The 18,721-nt window shown below is 35.8% G+C and overlaps 1 pseudogene; it reads left to right on the top strand.

Annotated features, from left to right (window-relative positions):
* Nucleotides 1-6,716: 6,716 nt before the first annotated feature.
* Nucleotides 6,717-7,744, top strand: LOC102528811 (mitotic checkpoint protein BUB3 pseudogene; annotated as a pseudogene).
* Nucleotides 7,745-18,721: the final 10,977 nt, after the last annotated feature.

Below are 18,721 nucleotides of genomic sequence, written 5' to 3' on the forward strand. Positions count from 1 at the left end.
CAAGAAATAAAATTTAAAAGCCTTTTCCTGCCATGCAATAGGGAAGACATTAAACTGATCACAGAAAGAAGCGGGAAAAAACAAAAACAAAAACAAAAACCACGGAATTGCCAGTGGATTTGAAGCTCCTGAAGGCTGGTTGTAGAATGTCTCTCTCCTTCCTAAGGCGTGGGTATTGAGGTCTTTCTTGGATTCCACTTAAAACTGCAAACGCTTTCTAGCAAATTCTCATTTTTATATAAACCAAACTGGGTTACATTACAATATCTTGTCAAAAAGGTTTCTAATGAAATGGGTATTTAATACATACTGCCTTATTTCTGAAGTTGATAAGTGGAGAGAAAAATGGGCATAAGGATATTATAAGAAGTTATATTAGAAACCGACAGTAAAACTAAATACAGAGTAACTGTCTTAGGAAAATAGGCCTGTAGACAAATAACAGATTATATAGCAGATGGTAGAAAACAAGGAAAATAATGAAAACTAAAGAGTGAAAGAGTGACATAAGATGTCAGAATTAAAATAAAATCTATTACATTCTTTACAAAATTAATACAGATGAGATAAACAACACAAAATAACAGCTTCTATGGGATCAAAAATTTCCAACTGCAAGCCAGTTGTAAATCTTGCTTAAAATTAAGTGATTCAGAAAAGATGTAAGTAAAAGGATAGGCAAAGATATATTAAACTCTACCCATTATCAATATCAGAAAAAGGTGAATTTAAGATGAAATATGTGAATAGAAGAAAGAGTATTACTTCATAATATTACTGATCATAATCCCAATGAGGATATAAATTATCTTGAGTCTTAGTATGTGATACAGCACCAAAAACGTCTTCATAAAACTAACTACAGACACAGTGAAGGATATAGAGAAATATTTAAGTATCTGAAGGGACAAACTTTAATTATAGATAGGAAGTCTCAATTTTTTAAGATATAAAAAATTAAGACAGAAAAAATTGAGATAGATGAAGATTGAGATCGATTTTATATATAAATTAACTTAAATATTCAATGTCATTTCAGTCAGAAGCCTTCCATAGGGGCCTATAATTTGTCTTATTTTTGTATCTGTTTTTGATTGTCTTTAACTTAGATGAAGACAGAAAGTCATGTTAGAAATAAAATTTAAGGGACAAAGTCATTAAAATTCTGAGAAAGAAGAAAAATGAGAAAGGATTTGGGCTATTAGATATTAAAATAGTTTTTAAGCTCAAACAATCATGCAACCAAAAAAAATAATAATGTACAAATCAACCAAACAGAATAAACAATACAGAAATAGAAACAAGTATGATTATAATTTCTAATAAATGAGCAAAATTGATTAATAAGTGTTTGGGGCAGAAATCTGGAAGACCACAGAGAAAAATCTCTCACTTAAAATAAGTTCAAAATGAATAAGAAATGTAAACATTAAAATGACATAAAGATACACAATAAAAATAGGAAGATATTTTAAAAATATTTACATGGAAGTAACTTTTCTAAGTGAGTTTGGATAATGTGAGCTCAGATTTTTTAAAAAGTTTTGAAGGTTCATTTTTTAATAAATGAATAAATCCGCTCTGGAATGAACTCTCCCCCAAAACTTGATGTAATTAGAGGGCTTACCTCACCTGTTTTAATTCTTTCAGGAATCAAACTAATGTGCTGCCTGTCTCCCAATATGCCCAGTTTTATAGTTTGTTTGTGGTCAGAAGGTAAATCTTGTCCTTTTTATCTATTGTGACTGCAGGTGGAAGTCTCTGAAAAGTTATCGTTCTTTAAAATAAAGAAAATGATGAAACATCCCCTTCCCTGGCCAGGGGATGCTATTAAATCCTGTTAAAATACAAATTATGAACTGTAATATGTGCCATATATATGTTAATAAGTTAACACACCTTAGTGTGGATTAAATATTCTACAGTTTAATATAGAAAAATAATATCTCAATGGAAAGTGCACAATGGATCAGGTAATTTGCAAAATGAAAGTATTAAACTAACCAATATGGCCTTGAAAATTACTTTTCTGAAGTGTACTTTGGCCATATAAATGTAAACTATAAAGACTCTGAAGATTACATGCATTTGCCCTGGGAAAGTAATTCTAGGCAGCTGTTATAAAATTTCATATTATAACTTCCTTTCTTAGGTGCCTAACAATTATTAAACCAAAGCCTTCACTGAGTAGATAGCATACAAAGCAACCTCCTTCCCCCAAACCCAAACCACAAACCAGCTACATCGCCACTGGACTAAGAAATTACCCTTGACCTGGAGGTTGCTCTGTCATCAACTGACTGATGAGATGAGTTGGGATTTGAATTTACAGTCAGAGAGAGGGTGAGGGCACATTAAATGTTCTCACTGTACTCCATGAAAATCAACCAAAATCTCGGAACTCAGACCCTGGTCACATTCTACAAATGCTCAAACAGAAGAGTCTGGTGGCCGATCACAGAGCAGGCACTAAAGAGGAGTTACAAGTAAATGGTAGAAGCTAGAATCAGAGGTCATGGAGAAATAAGAGATGAAGTGGGTAGTACAGAATTGACCTGGGTGAGTGAACAAAGTGAGAGGAGAGAGAGGGAAGCAGACCATCAGAGAAAGATGACTGTGGTGGGAAGACAGAGAAAGAGAATCTTCCCTGCTTTCCCCATAGCTCTCTAGTTTCTAGCCCTGTCTTTTTTTTTTTTTTTAAATTATTTTAGTTATTTATTTATTTTTCTTATTGAAGTAGAGTTGATTTACAATGTTGTGTTAGTTTTTGGTGTACAGCAAAGTGATTCAGTTATACATACATAAATATATTCTTTTTCATTGTAGGTTATTACAAGATATTGAATCTAGTTCCTTGGGTTACACAGTAGGTCCTTGTTGTTTATATATCTTATACATAGTAATTTGTATCTGCTAATCCCAAACTCCTAATTTATTCTCCCCCACCCTTTCGGTAACCATAAGTTTGTTTTCTATGTCTGTGAATCTGTTTCTTTTTTGCAAATAATTTCATTTTCCAGCACTTTCAGATATGAATTTTGTGCTCCCAAATTTCACTTACAGTGGACAGGTAATTCATTTGCTTGGCTAACACATATGTTCATTTTTGCTCACCCAATTTTCTTAGGGCAACTATTCTTTCATTTGACGTCATCTTCTGGTGACTTTCTGTCACCGTTCGCCACCTGTCCCTATGCCCTCCACTCTGCTTTCCAAAATGGAAAAAATGTCCCTCTTCTAGTCAATATTCCACTAGGGCTTTTAGTTTCATTCTCTCTTGCCTTCTTAATTATTTTACTGTTTCAAATATCCTTTCTCTCTCTGGTATTAGCAATACTTCTATCTTAAATTGGGATCATTGGAAACAGATTCTAGTTTGTGTGCAAAAATTTGGAAGGAGGCCCTCCCGGGAAGACTGTCTATACATGAGCGAGGGAAGCAGGACTGGGCAGAAGGGAACACTCAGATGAGTGGCGTTTCCAATAGAGGTTTCGGCCAGTCGTGTGGCAGAGCTAGGATGGTCCTTCAGAGTTGTCCCCAGTTGAGGCAGACGGCTGGGCAGTGGTTTGGGTTGGGGTTAGGATCAGAGCTGAGTGAGCTCTGAATGAGGCAATATAAAGACAAGCCCTGTAAATGGGGTTTTCAGGGAACTAGCTGCCAGTCATATTAAATTGTGACTATTCCCTGAGCACAGGGGTTTCAGAGGAACTCTAAACTGATAAAGATTGTCTCCTTGCCAAAACTCTACCCAGGCACCCCTCAGCTCTCTTTTCAAATGGGCTCTGATTTTTTTTTTTGAATGGGGTTTTTTGGGGTTTTTTTGGTGGGGGGAGGAGGTAATTAGGTTTATTTACTTATTTATTCTAATGGCAGTACTGTGGATTGAACCCAGGACTACTTTGTTTTTGGTTTTTTTTTTTTGGTTTTTTGTTTTTGATCAATTTAATTTTTTAAACTGAAGTACAGTCAGTTACAATGTATCAGTTTCTGACGTACAGCACAACGTCCCAGTCATGCATACACATACACATATTCATTTTCATATTCTGAACCCAGGACCTAATGCATGTACGCACTCTACCACTGAGCTAGAATATAATGTCTCTCCCCCCAGGCTCTGACTTTTAAGCTTCCATTTTCATCTCTGCATTGTCCAAATTTAGCAAGAATCCTGCTAAGTCAGTTTAGCCATATTCCTCTATTCTGAATATCTGATCACCCTTGATATGGAATCAGGAGCGTCACCCCCGAAAATCCTCCAGGTGATGTCTGATCACCCTGCCTGCCTTTGATAAGAATCCCCTTAGGCCAATTTAGCCAGAATTCTCTCCTAATTGTGGTGTTTCCTGTTAGTAATTTTCCATCCACTGACCCCCCACTCTGCACCTTGACCATAAATTGCAATTTCTCCTTATTGTATTCAGAATTGAACTCAGTTTTATACTGAGGTCTCTTTTCCCCTATGGCAACAGTTTTTCTGAACAAAATCTGTTTTTACCACTGTAACTACTGTCCAGCTCTGTTTATTCTTTGACAAAAGTCACTTCGACTTCTCCAGTGACTGTTAGGCTGTTGGTTTTCACTGATACTATGGTTGCAAGGCTGCTGATTTTCAAGGCTACCAGAAAACTGACAAAGAGGAGCTGGGAATAGGCAAGTTAAAAATGCCACATAGCTCACTGTTCTTCTCAGGACTGTGTAGTTTTTCTTGAATCAAGGCTCCTTGAGTTGTTGTAAGTCTTTGGTTAACTTCCAGGGTATTGAAACTGTTTATAATTTGGGCCAGTGTCCTCACTGTTGTTACGAAGGTGAAAAATTTCCGAGGACTTCCTTCTGTCAGTCTAGAAGTCCTTCTGCTTATCCATAGCTTGGAGTTTAGATAAAAGTGCTGTAAACATCTCCTGGCATGAACTGCATAAATCCTAAACATTAGAAACGGTGCCTATCATTTCTTCACTGGAATATTGTAGTGATTTCTCCTGGTTCTGCTTTTCTTTTGATGTGAAATGAGAGCCAACCATCCTCTGGGAGGAGCTGGCTGGTTTTAATGGCATACCCTTCCTCAACTATGACTCTCTCTCACTATGACTCTCTCGTGAGTGAAAACAGAAAGCAGAACACCTACTTTTGGCTAAAGGACCGCCCCATGGTATCTCAGTTTCAAAATCTGGACCATGTGTTCCAAGGCTTTCAGTCCTCCAACTCTCTTGTTAAATCTACGAATTCATTTAGCCTAGTCCTTCTGGACAAGTGTAGAATTTTACAGTTCAAGCCCCTCCCAAAAAGGTCTTGGAGCGAGAAGATGCTCATGTGTGATAAACATCAAGATAAAAGGTGCTGCTTGAGATAATTTCAACGTGTCTGTTTAGAGTAGACACTTCTGTTCACCTGACTGGAGGGAAACACAGCCCCGGGTGGTAAGGACAGGTGATGGGACCTGTGTGCAGGGACTTCCTTGTCCTCAGCCCTGCCTCTAAGTTGATTCTCTTCCACAGTCTTTTTGTCACTGAGATTGTCATTAGAGGAGACGCTTTGGTAACATTTCCCACATGCTTTGACATTTTTTCTTTTTGAGGAAAATGTTTCAGTCTATTAGGTTAATTCCACCCCAAGGTATCTGCATAAGCGGTGTGGGTCTGGCCTTTGACGTTATCTTCCTGAATGATCTTTGATTGCTCACTCAGGCACGTTGTAGACACATGGTCTCATTGAATCTTGTGCTATCTTTACCAAATCAAATCTGCAAAGTTCACTTGCAATTTAATGTATTGTTTTTGAGTCATCTTGACATTTTGACTTCATAAGTGTAAACTGAAAACTGCATTTACTGGAAATTTGTTTTTAAAAATAAAGCAACACTTGCCAGATCCCTGATCTTACAGATGCCTTATAAAATTAGGCAAAGCTTATGAGATAATGCTCCTGAAAAACATTTTTAAAAAAGAAGTTTATATCTAATTTTTAAAGCACATAAAAGAGTAAGACTATGTTCAATAGGAATGGAAAATATACAAGGAATAGTATAAATTGTTAGGAGAGGGGGCAGAGAGCATAATCAAATGTTAAAAGGGTGACAATGTTTAATATTGTTAAAAGAACTGGAAGAGAAATTTTTCTTTATTTTAAAGTTATAAATATTATAAATGAGTTCTCTTTTGGTACAGTGAGTCTATATTTAAAACCAATACATATTGGTTTTAATTAATAGAATCTTTGGATAGTTCATAATAAATGATATATTGAGAGTTGAAATTTTCCTGTAGGATAATTATTTTTAATGACTTAAATAGTCTAAAGTTAACTCTTGCTGCTCAATAGGGTCACAATATGATCAATTCCATTACTTATTTTTCTTAACCATTTAGCGATACCCATGTATGTTGGCATGTAGCAGTAAACGAACTGGGTAAATGGAGGTGGAGAGGAACTTTGAGTACACTTACCTCGTACATCCTAAGGTCAAGAATTTTGGGCAGTTATAAAAGATATTTTGGTGGGCAAGATACCTGGGGAATTTGAATATAAGACTAGGTATTAGACGATACTAGAAGATTATTATGAATTTTGTTAGGTGTGAAAATGTTATTATGATCATGTAGAAACATGCTTACTTTTCAGAGATGCATACTAAAATACACAGAGGTGAGGTACTGCGAAGTCTGAAGGTAGCAGGGAGGAGGCAGCGGTCTCGAAGTTGCTACTGAGAGGAGCCCAATATGTTCGGTTCTAAGGAGTTCAAGCTTAACCACCCACTGAGGATGGTATCTTCTTGGTGAAGTTCAGCCCCAACACCTCCCGGTTCCGTCTGGTCTCCTCCTGGGGGAAGTCCGTGCATCACAGCGATGTGCGGGCCAATTCCGTTCTGCTCAAGTACCAGTACTCCAGCGCTGTCCTGGACATGCATTCTGTGATCCAATACATGCCTTCAGTGAGGGGTTAAACCCTCAACTGAAAACCATACGAAGCAAACACTGAACAAGAACATCTTGTTGGCATAAATGATGCCCCTATCAGATGTGATGAATACCGTCCAGAAGTGGATGTGGTGGTCACTGGGCATTGGGAACAGACAGTTAAACTGTGGAATCCCAGCACTTCTTGTAATGCTGGGATCTTCTCTCTGTGTATAGCCTCTCTGTGTCTGGAGATGGGCTGATTGTGGGCATGGCAGGCAGTTGAGTGATAATGTGGAAATTACAGAACATGTTGTGTGGGCAGCAGTGCTGGGTGTCCAACTAGAAGTACCAGACTCATTGCATTTGGGCATTTCCACACAAGCAGGGTTAGGTTTAAGCTTTGTTGAAGACAAAGTGGCAGTTGAGTATTCGCACCCGAGCCCTGAAGTTCAGAAGAAGTATGTCTTCAAGTGTGAAAGGAAATAATATTGAGCAGATTGATGTAGTCAGTGCCATTTTTTAAACAACATCCACAATATGTTTTCTATAAGTGGTTCTGATGGATTTGTAAATATTCGGTGTCCATATAACAAAAAGCAACAGCACCAATTCCATAGATACCCCACCAGCATCACATTACTTGCCTTCAGTAATGATAGGACTACACTTGCAATAGCATCATCATATACGTGTGAAACGGATGACGTGGGACATCCTGAAGATGATGTTTTCTCATTTGCCAAGTGACAGATGCAGAAAAAAAACCCAAGCCCACCAAATCATCTCCTACAAGTAATTTCTCATTGGAAAGATTTTCTTCTTCCTACAAATACATGTTTATCCCCTGATGTGGTACAGTCACTGTTGACACATTTGGTATGGATTTCTGTTTTCTGTCTTACAAAAAACTTGTCCATATGCCTTTTCATACTGACTTTGCACAGAATGAGGAGTCTTTGTGTCTTTTCTTATTTGTCAATTACTCTGAAATACTTTAACAGAAGAAAACTAAAAGAAGCAAATATGGTAAAATTTAAAAATCTAGGAGATGGGTACATACAGGGGTGTTCACAATACCATTTTCTCTACTCTTCTATATATTTGAAAGTTTCAACAATAAAAAATTTTTAAATGTTTGTAGCTATAAAAATCTCTTGGCAATTGAGATTTTGCAATAAGTGGATTAACAAAATATTTTTATTACTTTTTCTGTTTTTTCCCTAGATTTTCTAAAGCCTTATAAAACTTTAAAATAGAAATCAGAATTACATAGTTGATTAATTGCTTGCTTTGAAAGAAATTGAATATAAAGGAATATAAAACTTAATTTTAAACCATTTTTCCATCTTTCTCTTTATTCCATCTTTTCTTTTTTTGCATTGTTATACAATTTTTATAAAATATTTCTAAGCAAGATAATATAAATAAGAAGTAGATGATAAAGTTAGGGCCAAGAGGAAGTGAAGTGGAGCCAGTAATGAGATTAGTGCTCAAAAAAGAGAGATACTCATCCTAGAAACTTACAAGCAAAGGGCCACAGATTTGGTTCTTGGCTTTCTAGCTGTAAATGTAAGAAAGGAAAAGAACAGTCACATCATTCAGAGTGCTCATAAAATAAGGTTAATTATTCACCAAGGAGAAGCACAGTCGTTTCTGATTTGAAGTTTATCCTCAACAGGGTCCATATGATGTAATGAACAAAGCTCTAAACAATAAAATTAGGATGATGACAGCAAGGAGTTTTGTGGGGGTGCGTCTCAATTTAGGCAGTTGTCATCATGACAAAAATAATCTCTCCAACCTATCCAGGCAAATACCAGTGTCACCCTGGGAAGAAGCAGCTCAAAGGTCTTGAGAGATTCTTGGAGTATCTTGAAAAAGCCTTCTTAACCAGTTTTAAGAACCCAAAGGGCATTGATAGATAAACTCTAAGAATTCTGTAAATTGTATCAGAATCCTGTAAGTTGTGTATATTAGTGGGCATGAATGGGCAAGGATACATTTTTCTGAGGACAAGGTTTGTAAGTTTTGTCAAAGGGACCTTTGCTTCAGAAAAGATTGAGAAGTGGGGGAGGGTATAGCTCACCTGGTAAAGTGTATGCTCAGCATGCACAAGGTCCTGGGTTCAATCCCAGGTACCTTCTCTAAAAATAAATAAATAAATAAGCCTAATTACCTCCCCCCACCAAGAAAAAAAATTTAAAAAAAAGAAAAGATTGAGAACCACTGATTTATAGCAATAAAGAGGCTACACATCCATTATGAATTTCTTTTTCTTAATGAGCTTTTCAGAAATATATATGATCATGAGTTATGAGATTGTGCTCTATGCCTACTTCTCAGAATGAAAAATTCTCCATGTGCCCTGAAAAGAGAAATCACATGCCTGATGAGTCAGCTGACGAGAGCAGGCTTTCCCTTCTCTAATGAGAGTTGAGGCACTGATTTAGGACTGGTTGGTAGAGAAATATAAGTCTTATATGCTTGGAGGTAAGCCCAGGCTGTATTTTTGGGAAAGATAAAGATTTTTATAGAAGGATAATTTTGTGTATCCTCCAAATGAAATGAAAAAAAATTTCATGTAGTGTGTTGATAAGTTTTACATGAATATTTTTAAAGCTGGTGTAATCAAAAACTTATCTTGAACATTACAAAAGAAAAGTTGAATAAATTGCCCATCGACAGTCTGGCTTTGAGTGATGCAATTTCCTGGAACAATATACTAATATAAATTGCTCTGTGTTGTATTCCTCTGTAACTGAATGAGATACCTTGCCGAATGGGGCTGTTAGCTGTAAATAAAGTAAAAGTTTCTTTCTGGCAATAGTGAGTCAGGCCAGAAGTTTCTTGAGGTCTTGGCTAGATCATAAGTATAAAAACTTATTATGCATCTTGTGTGTGTGTATAAATTAAGATTTCATATATATTTTATAAAGTCAGAAAATAGGTACATAAGTATATTATATATACATATATAGTCTTAATAAATATTTTTACTATATAAAATATATACTATATAAACTTTTAATTTATATACACATATGCGTATATACATAGATATGTATATATTCTTAATATTAAAATATATATCTATATATTTATCTATGTCTATATCTATCCCAGAGAGATTAAATAACTTGCTCAAGGTTGTACACTGCATGTAAATAGTGGAGCGGGATTTAAACCAAGGCAGTATAGCTCCAACGTGTACACTGTGGCTATTAAACTAGACCCCTCTGTGTGCAATAATACAGTCATGCTATTTGCTTATAAAAGAATATGCCTTTCTACTGTCTGTGTCTAGTAGGGGAGCAAAGCATCTATTGCACTCAAAATACTATTCAGTTATTAAAGAACACGTTAAAATGAAAGAAAGGATATATGTTCCTGTTATTTTCTCCTGGAAATAATTAACTGCTCTGTCAAGAGCATTTGTACACTGAACATTTTGTTTAAGTTTTCACAACTGAGAGTGTAGAGCAGCTAATAAAATAGGTGGACGTCTCCTTCTAGCTAGCTGCTGTTTAAGTGTAGGAAGTATTGTTTCATTTGTACATAAATGAGTCCACTTAAATGGTTAATTCTTCACTGCTTCAAATTTCTCCAGCCAGCTTTATGACCGTTTGCATCAGAACTGACACAGCAATTCCACTCCAGGGATTTATCCTGATAAAATTATTTAGGGAGAGCAAAAAAGCCATATGTAGGAAGTTATTCAATATGTCTTGTTTGTAAGAGAACATAAGAAAATTGGGGGGATGATAGAAACAAGAGGACTCATTAAGAGAGATTAAAAACAGCTATATCAATATACAATATCAGTATACTATGCAATATTATAAAATATTATAGATAATTATAAAATTTTATAAAATCATAGAAAATGTCTGGCTAAGTATCAAGAAAGGATAGCAACATACTAATTTATAAACATACATTTAACAACTGTTATAATTTCAACAATTAAAAGTACATACTTGTAGCTCAGTGGTAGAGTGCCTGCTTAGCAAGCACGAGGTCCTGGTTTCAATTCCCAGGATCTCCATTAAAATAAATACATGCATACTTAATTATCTGCTGTCCCCACCAAAAAACCTTCTAAAAATCCTTGTAAACGAAATGTGAAAGAAATGGAAATAGTCATACTGTAATGGAATTACGAACATTTTGTCTTTTTTTCCTTAATCTGGTGATTTTTATCTAATGAACATTTAAAAATTCCTTGACAAGTGGTTGTTTAGGTCAAATGAGATAGGAGATATGCAGATTCATCTTTAATACAGTATTTTTTATTGCACAGTATGTGCCTTGAAAAAAGGAACACAAATGGATAAGCAAGCTCAGTTACTATTTTGTTGAGTATTCAGAACTTCAAACTAACATATGGGACACTACCATTTTAATGATGACAGAAAAATGTGATTAACATGTCAGAATGAAAGTTACTTTGTTTTGACTTCATCTTGAGAGAAATAATGAATCATAAAACACCAACTATCAGACACAACTTCATTTTTTTTTATCATTTTAGGGAAAAATGTTATTTCAGTTGAAAGTAATTAAAACTCATAACTAAAAATTTGAAAAATTTAGAAAAAAGGGAAAAGAGAAAACATTATCAATGGCTTCCTCCAAAAATATAGCTTTTATTAACATTTGGTTTGTTTCCTTCACATAGAATACTTTACCAAAAGTAATACAATTATACTTGCAATTTTGTATTTCTCTTTCCACATTAGAAATGGTTTCCTTTATTGCTAGTTTCTTTAAACAAAATAGTAATGGCAACATAGTATTACATTGATTCATAGTATGGTTTATTAATTTATTAAAATATTCTATAAGAAGTATATCTTGTTTTTCACTATAAAAATAAAGCTATAGTGAACATTTCTGTGCTTAGAGCTATTTTTCGTTTTAGGATTATTTCATTATTATTTTAGAATAGTTTTTAGAGGTAGAATATTGGCTTAAATTATAAATATTCTTAATGATTTTTAATGTATCACAGAGTGATACACTAAATTGTTGGCAAAGAATAAAAGAAGAAGACAAGAAACAAAGACCTAGACTTTTTGAAACATGAGACTTTCTATCATTTTAATTTAGCTCTCTTCCATTTCATAACTATATGGTTGAATATTTTTACTGTATTGACCATTTTATTTTTTCTGTGTGTATTAGCTATTCATATTGTTACACGTTTATTTTTAGGCACTTTATATTTCATTACTAATTTGTATGAATGCTATATTTTAGAAAATTATTATCTTTTAGCATATTTTCTTCAAGTATTTCTCCAGTGTCTTTCCATTTAAAATTAGATGTTTTTAAATAGAATTTTAAACATAATGTTTTCAAATGTGTCTATGACTTCTTTTGCAACTTTTATTTCACTTCAAATTTTTATCTTTCAATATCATAAATTATAAATATTCAGTTCTATATTTAAAAAAAAGTTACATTGTCATTCAGTTTCATTTATTTGTATCTAACTTTTTTTGGGTGAAAATTGAATTCAATTGCTTCCTCACATTCATCTTCTATCACAGGACGGTGTTTGTTTTGCTTCTAACTTCTTTGCCGTTTTGAATTCCTGACTTCCTTAGAGTAAAAAGAAAAAAAATTGAATAAAAAAAGACTCATTCTGAATTATTACAATTATTTCCCTTATCCTTTATAAAAAAAAACCTTTCATTTCAGTAAATGGAAGAAAGTTCTAGAATGTCCTTATTTTCTAATAAATGCCTAGAAATTTGCTTAATTGGAGAAAATATTTGCAAACTATATAGAAGCTATGAACAAGGGCTTAAATTTCCAGAATATAAAAACAGTTCATATAACTCAATAACAGAAAATAAAAAACCCAATCAAAAAATGGACAGAAGACCTAAACAAACATGTCTCCAGTGAAGACATACAAATGGCCAACAGGCACATGAAAAAATGGTCAATATCGTTAGCTATTAGAGAAATGCAAATCAAAACTACAATGAAGTATCACCTCACACCAGTCAGAATGGCCATCATTAAAAATTCCTCAAAAAATACATGCTGGAGAGGGTGTGGGGAAAAGGGAACCCTCCCACACGTTAGCTATAAAATCTACTAACATAGTTTAACATTGCTTGAAGAGCAGCATGAGTGTAGGCACCAGTGCCACGGCTTTGGGATGTGAACCTGAGACTGTCGTGTTAGACCCGTGCTCTAGAGGATGCTGAATTGTTCTCACTCAGGTGCCCCCAGATATTGGACCCTTGGCCAGTCTAACCATTTAATGTCCAGTCTCCTTCAAATCAACTAACTGCCGTGCCTTGTCATCTGAGGAAAGAGGGAGGAACCTATCCAGCTGTTCCTTTAAAAAGGAGAGGAGAATGGCCAGCTCTCCAATACACACATAAGACCTTGCCAGGTTCTGTTGTACATCCTAAAAATGTTCCACACCAGGAAAATGACCCAGCTTTCTAAGGAACTATGGCTATTAAGAGCATGCCCACCACTCAACTCTGCCCAGTCCCTGCACCCTTGCACCCTCACACCCGTACTGAACTCAGCCTTCATCTTGGTCCCCTTTTTGACTAAAGTGTGGCCCCTTGTATTCCCACTGTGTACTATGAAGCAGCATTAAGTTCACTTGCATTTTCCTCATATTCCATAAATCAAAGTGTCTATAAAAGGTAGACATTCTGAGAGAGAAAATCTGCCTTCATATTTTCTGGAACCAGAACACGAGTCTCATCAGACTGACATTCTGGTCTTTCTGCACCTGGTACCTTACCTGTCCCCCCATAGCAGCCAAAGTGATCTTTTAAAAAAACAACACAAACACAAGCTCACATCATATCCCTGCCTCACTGGTTTTCTTTTCCCTGAAGGTAAGGTTCTGCATCAATCTCTCATTATGCCATGCCTCCAGTTCTTTTCAAATGATTTTTTTGTGATACCTGGAATGGTCATCCCTTTTTCTCACCTCCGTTTTTTAACCCAAGGTCCAAGCATTCAATAAATCTTGGCTTTGATATGACTTCCTCAGAAATACCTGCTCCACCTCTCATAAAATATCATACTTCTTAGGCCAACTCACCTTATAATTTGGTATTCAATGTCTGTATTTTCCATTGATTTTGACTCTCCTTGAGAGCTAAGATGGCATTTGGCTTTTCAACTCTTGGTCCCTAAATAAAATAGAAAATGATGCCTCTTTGGGGTTTCAAATCGCTATCATCTCTCAAAACAACGTGGCAGGACTAAATCATCTTACATTCTTTCTAGCTAAAAATTATGATTTTATGACTCAGGAATTAGAACGTCAGTCTCGCAGACTGGGAAGTGCAGCGAAATGACTACAGAGACAGGATATTAGAACGATGATTAACTAAAAAAACAAAGTTTATCAAATAGCTGTAGCTCCTGCTTCCTAGACAGTCAGAGACTATTTCCTGAGGATGAGGCGCCAGGGGCCCTGGAGAGGTGGAGGCCGATCCACTGTTCCCCATGGAGACCCTGGTCAGGGTTGTTAAGGTTTTGTGTTTGGCTCCTGGCAGTACATTGACCTTTCCTCCTACAGTGTTAACAATAGATCCAGCCTCTTTTCCTGGGGGCACTTGAGTAACACCAAGGGTCTAAATGAACTTCTCATTTCTTTGTATTTCAACCATAATATTCAAAAACCAATTGCTCACCAATCTGGCAGACCTGCTCAGGGCTAGAGCACCTTTCCTATGGGATTCCATCTTAATTATTCTAAGGGTTCTCTCAACTTAAATGTAAAAAATTAAAGCTTTAAAAATGAGCCTGCCTTCTAAATCTCTTGAATCCTGAAATTAAATGTCTCCAGATATCCTCAAAAGTGTGAGGTTGGGTTTGGGAGTGGAAGTGCTTTAGGGATGGTCTGCAGGACACAGATGACTCTCTCCAGAGGTTGACCGAGTAGACTTTAATAAAGATATAGAAATGAGAGTGTGATAAGGATTGAGGAGAGTTTAATAAATATGTTGAGAACCAATGAGGTGGCAAAAGACCCGTGAAGTAACCTCAGCCCCTCACCAGGAAGATTTTGGCACTTCCAGGGCTATAAAGGAGGGGCCACCAGACAGGTTCTGGCTCTTAGAGGAGGAATGTAGTCTCCTCCAAACCCTAGCTCATGGAGAATAAGTATTCAGAACCCTTTTTCTTATAGTCTTCAGTCCCTTTAGTTTCCTACCAGTGCCTGCCTTTGGCTAAACCCATCCAGAAGCTGGAGGACCACAGGGCATGGATGACTCTGGAGGTCAACCTTCAAGGGCACAAAAAGCTGAGTGGGGAAGAGCAGAGAGCAGATCCGAAGGGGCAGCTGGAGAGTATCCAGCAAAGGGGAGCACTTGGGTTTGCAATCTGTGCGAGCAGATCTGTCTTGAAAGCAGGTCAAAATTCAGGCTTCCTGGGGCTGGAGGGTAGGGGGCGCTTACAGGACTGAGGCAAAATGAAAGAAACAGGTTGAGAATCTGAAGGCCAGGAAGTGGGCTGGGGAAGCCTAAGGAGGGAGCCAGATGTCAAAGCTGGAGACCAGCCAGAACGACTGAAGGACAAGGGATTGGAGGAAGACATGAGGGAAGGACTCATTACTCCAGGATGGGTCTCAGCATTACCAGGCTTCTGTCTCACGGTCTTTCTAAAGTTGATTTTGATACTAAGTAGGATACAGGGCCTTGGGCAAGCTTCTCCTAGGCAAAGCACGATCCTACAAAACTCAAGGTCATTCATGGAGTAATAGGGAGTATAAATTTTCATAGACCGTGTAGCATCATGTACAAAAACTTCAGCTCTAAAATGTTTTCTCTAACTTGTCTTCTATTTTATCCCTCCATTCCACAGAAAATGTAATCCTAGTCATTTCTGGTTAAACACAGACATTTTAAGATTTAAAATTCTGCGAGTTCAGGATTTGCTTTCTCCTTCTTCTTCCTCAGAGTATGTAGCATCTAAGTTTACCATTCCTAACCATACAGTTGAAGGTCTTCACTCATCTCATCCACACCCCCAACCCCCTTAACTTCTGCTATCTACGAATCTGATCTCTGTATCGATGAGTTTGTTTTTGTTTTATTTTGTTTATTTGTTTTTTTCATTTTTCTTTTAATTTCACATATGAGAGAAATCATACAATATTTGTCTTTCTTTGTCTGATTATTTCATTTAGCACATTACCTTCAAGGTTCATCCATGTTGTCACAAATGGATTTCATTTAAAAAAATGATTTCATTCTTTTTTATGGCTGAGTAGTATTACATTGTGTGTATAGACTGTATCTTCTTTATCCATTCATCAGTCTATGAACAGTAGGTTTTTTCCATTTCTTAGCTATTATAAATAATGCTGCAATGAAGGGGTGTTTCACATATAGGTATGCATTATGCATATTACATATATGTGTATACATGCATATATTTTTTACATAGTATATATTAAAAGTATGTATATTCATACACACATGTGTATGTTTCCTAATACAAGTTATTGAAAACTAAAGGACTTTAGAATACTAAGGTACACATGACCTCTTAAATACCTTCCCAAATGGGAGGCTCTAGACTAGATATTGATAAAGCTTTTCTGCAAAGAGTCAAATAGTAAATACTTTAGGTTTTGTGGGTAAAACAGTCTCAACTTGGCCACTGTAGGACAAGAGTGGCCACAGACGATACATATGTGATGAGCATTTGCATGTTCCAATCAACCTTCATTTATGAGTACAAATTTAAGTGGCATATAATTTTCATGTGTAACAGAGTATTTTTCTTCCTTTATTATCTTTCAGTCTTTTGAAAACATAAACATCATTCTTAGCTTGAGAGATGAAAAAACCAGAGAGTTGAGCCAGATGTGGCTCACAGCCAGTTGTTTGCAGACCTAACCCTTCTGGATGACCCTGGCAAAGAGTGAACGGGTCTCGGGGCCAAATGTGAGTGAGGGTGAGTTAGGCAGACAAAGTGGTCACATGGAGAGACAAAGAGCACAGCTTCAGCTTATCATCCCTAGTGAGGACCTTCTATTAGCTCTTTGCACTAAGAAAAGAAGGGCAATTCTGGATTTCTGCCTAGCTCCTAAGCCTGAAAACCCCTTCCACCTGACTTTCCTGCATTCAGTGTATTTTAGTTTAGAATGCAAGTTTTTTTTTTCTGTCTGCCTTTGGTCCAGTTGTTCAAAAAAGGAGAGGGAGATGCCAATATTTTTATGAGGTTTTGTTTTCCTTACCTGACCTGTTAGCATCAATAATGGTAATAACAACAGTACAGGAAACTGCCAGTTCTTAATGGCAAGAAAGTTTAATTAAGATCAAAAGACCTAGGTTTCATTCCCTATTTGTAATTTCCACCTGGGTGAATTTGCAAAAATTACTTAAGCTCTGGGCTTCAGTTTACTTACTTGTAAAAGAAGGCTTTTGGAGATTTGTTCTAGTTGTATGAACGAGTAGCAGTTCTTCTTTCTATAGATGTCATTTTAATGAGAAGCCTTAGGGTAGGAAGTAAATTCTGTTAGAGATATGGGAACATGATGGCAAGATATGTCAAAGTAGGGGGAAAAGATGTAAACAGTAAACCCAGATTTGTATTTTTGTATTTACTGAGTTTTATAGTAAAAATAGTATTTAGGATAAACTTGGCTACAATATTTTTTCATATGTTAATTTTTTTCTGGAAGATTCTGTAATTTAGCTGGTTAAGGAGCCTCTGGCTTCTATCCATTTCGTTGAAAGAAAAGAGAAGAAACACATTTTTTTAAAAGTTTGCAAATTAAGACTTTGAACCTGCAGATGGTGCTATGATCCCGTTCTGAAATTCGTTTTGCTTTCTAGTTTAAATTCATAGGGAAAGATGCAGTTCTTTGATTTAGTTTATTTTTATCAAGGTAATAAGATCAAATTAATTCTCTTTATTTTTGTGTTTTATTATTTTAATGGGAGAAACTATAGAAAACCTACTGTAGTACTCTTTGTGAATGCTAAGTGCATGCTTAGACAAAAATAATAAAATATTTTTTGTCTTTTTTCTTTTAGATTTTTCTGTTTATTGATCAACATTGGTTTTCCTATGACTCTCAGTCAACTTATTTTGCTGTTTCTGTTCCTAAATAAAATTGCTTCACTGGGAATTAGGCGATGAAGAGCTAAGGATAAAAAATTCCATCTGAGAATGATTTCAACCTCGAGAGTTTGTAATAATCAGGTAAAAAAAGATTTCCTGGAATTAAGCCACAGGAACTCTGGCTTAAGTCAGAGCTGTCAACTGGGAAACAAATTTCCAGACATTTTGAAATGTAATTCATTTAATTTTTCTTGTAACTGGGTTAGAAAATATGATTAAGCTTAGCAAGTATTCTTTTACTGGATCAGTGTGACTTTGAATGGAACAAATAGATCCTAAAATCTTAAAGTATAAGAAAGAAATGGCGTTTTAGAGCTGTCATCCCCTTGAGGAACTTGCAAACAAAACTGGGAAAGAATACACACTGTTTTTTTTAAAATAAAAGGAAAGGTAGCATTTTATTTTATTGTCCATGACGTTGTTCACATGGCTGTATTTTTACCTTAAACTCTGATTGAATGCATGCTAAGCTACTTTGACTTAAAAACCCACAAATAGAGAACTTATAAAACTGATGAGTATAAAATTTAAAAAGGAAGAAAAACTGAACCTCTTGAGCTATCCAGTATGATAGTTTATTTATTTTTTGGATCATTTGAGGCTGTTTATGTGAAAATGCACTGGGCATTGTGACATTTTATACTAACATGAAATAGCAATTAATACTACCATCCTATACTGCAGTGTGCATATTACACTAT

The sequence above is a fragment of the Vicugna pacos genome, chromosome 8 (assembly GCF_048564905.1).
Source record: "Vicugna pacos chromosome 8, VicPac4, whole genome shotgun sequence".
Lineage (NCBI taxonomy): Eukaryota > Metazoa > Chordata > Mammalia > Artiodactyla > Camelidae > Vicugna > Vicugna pacos.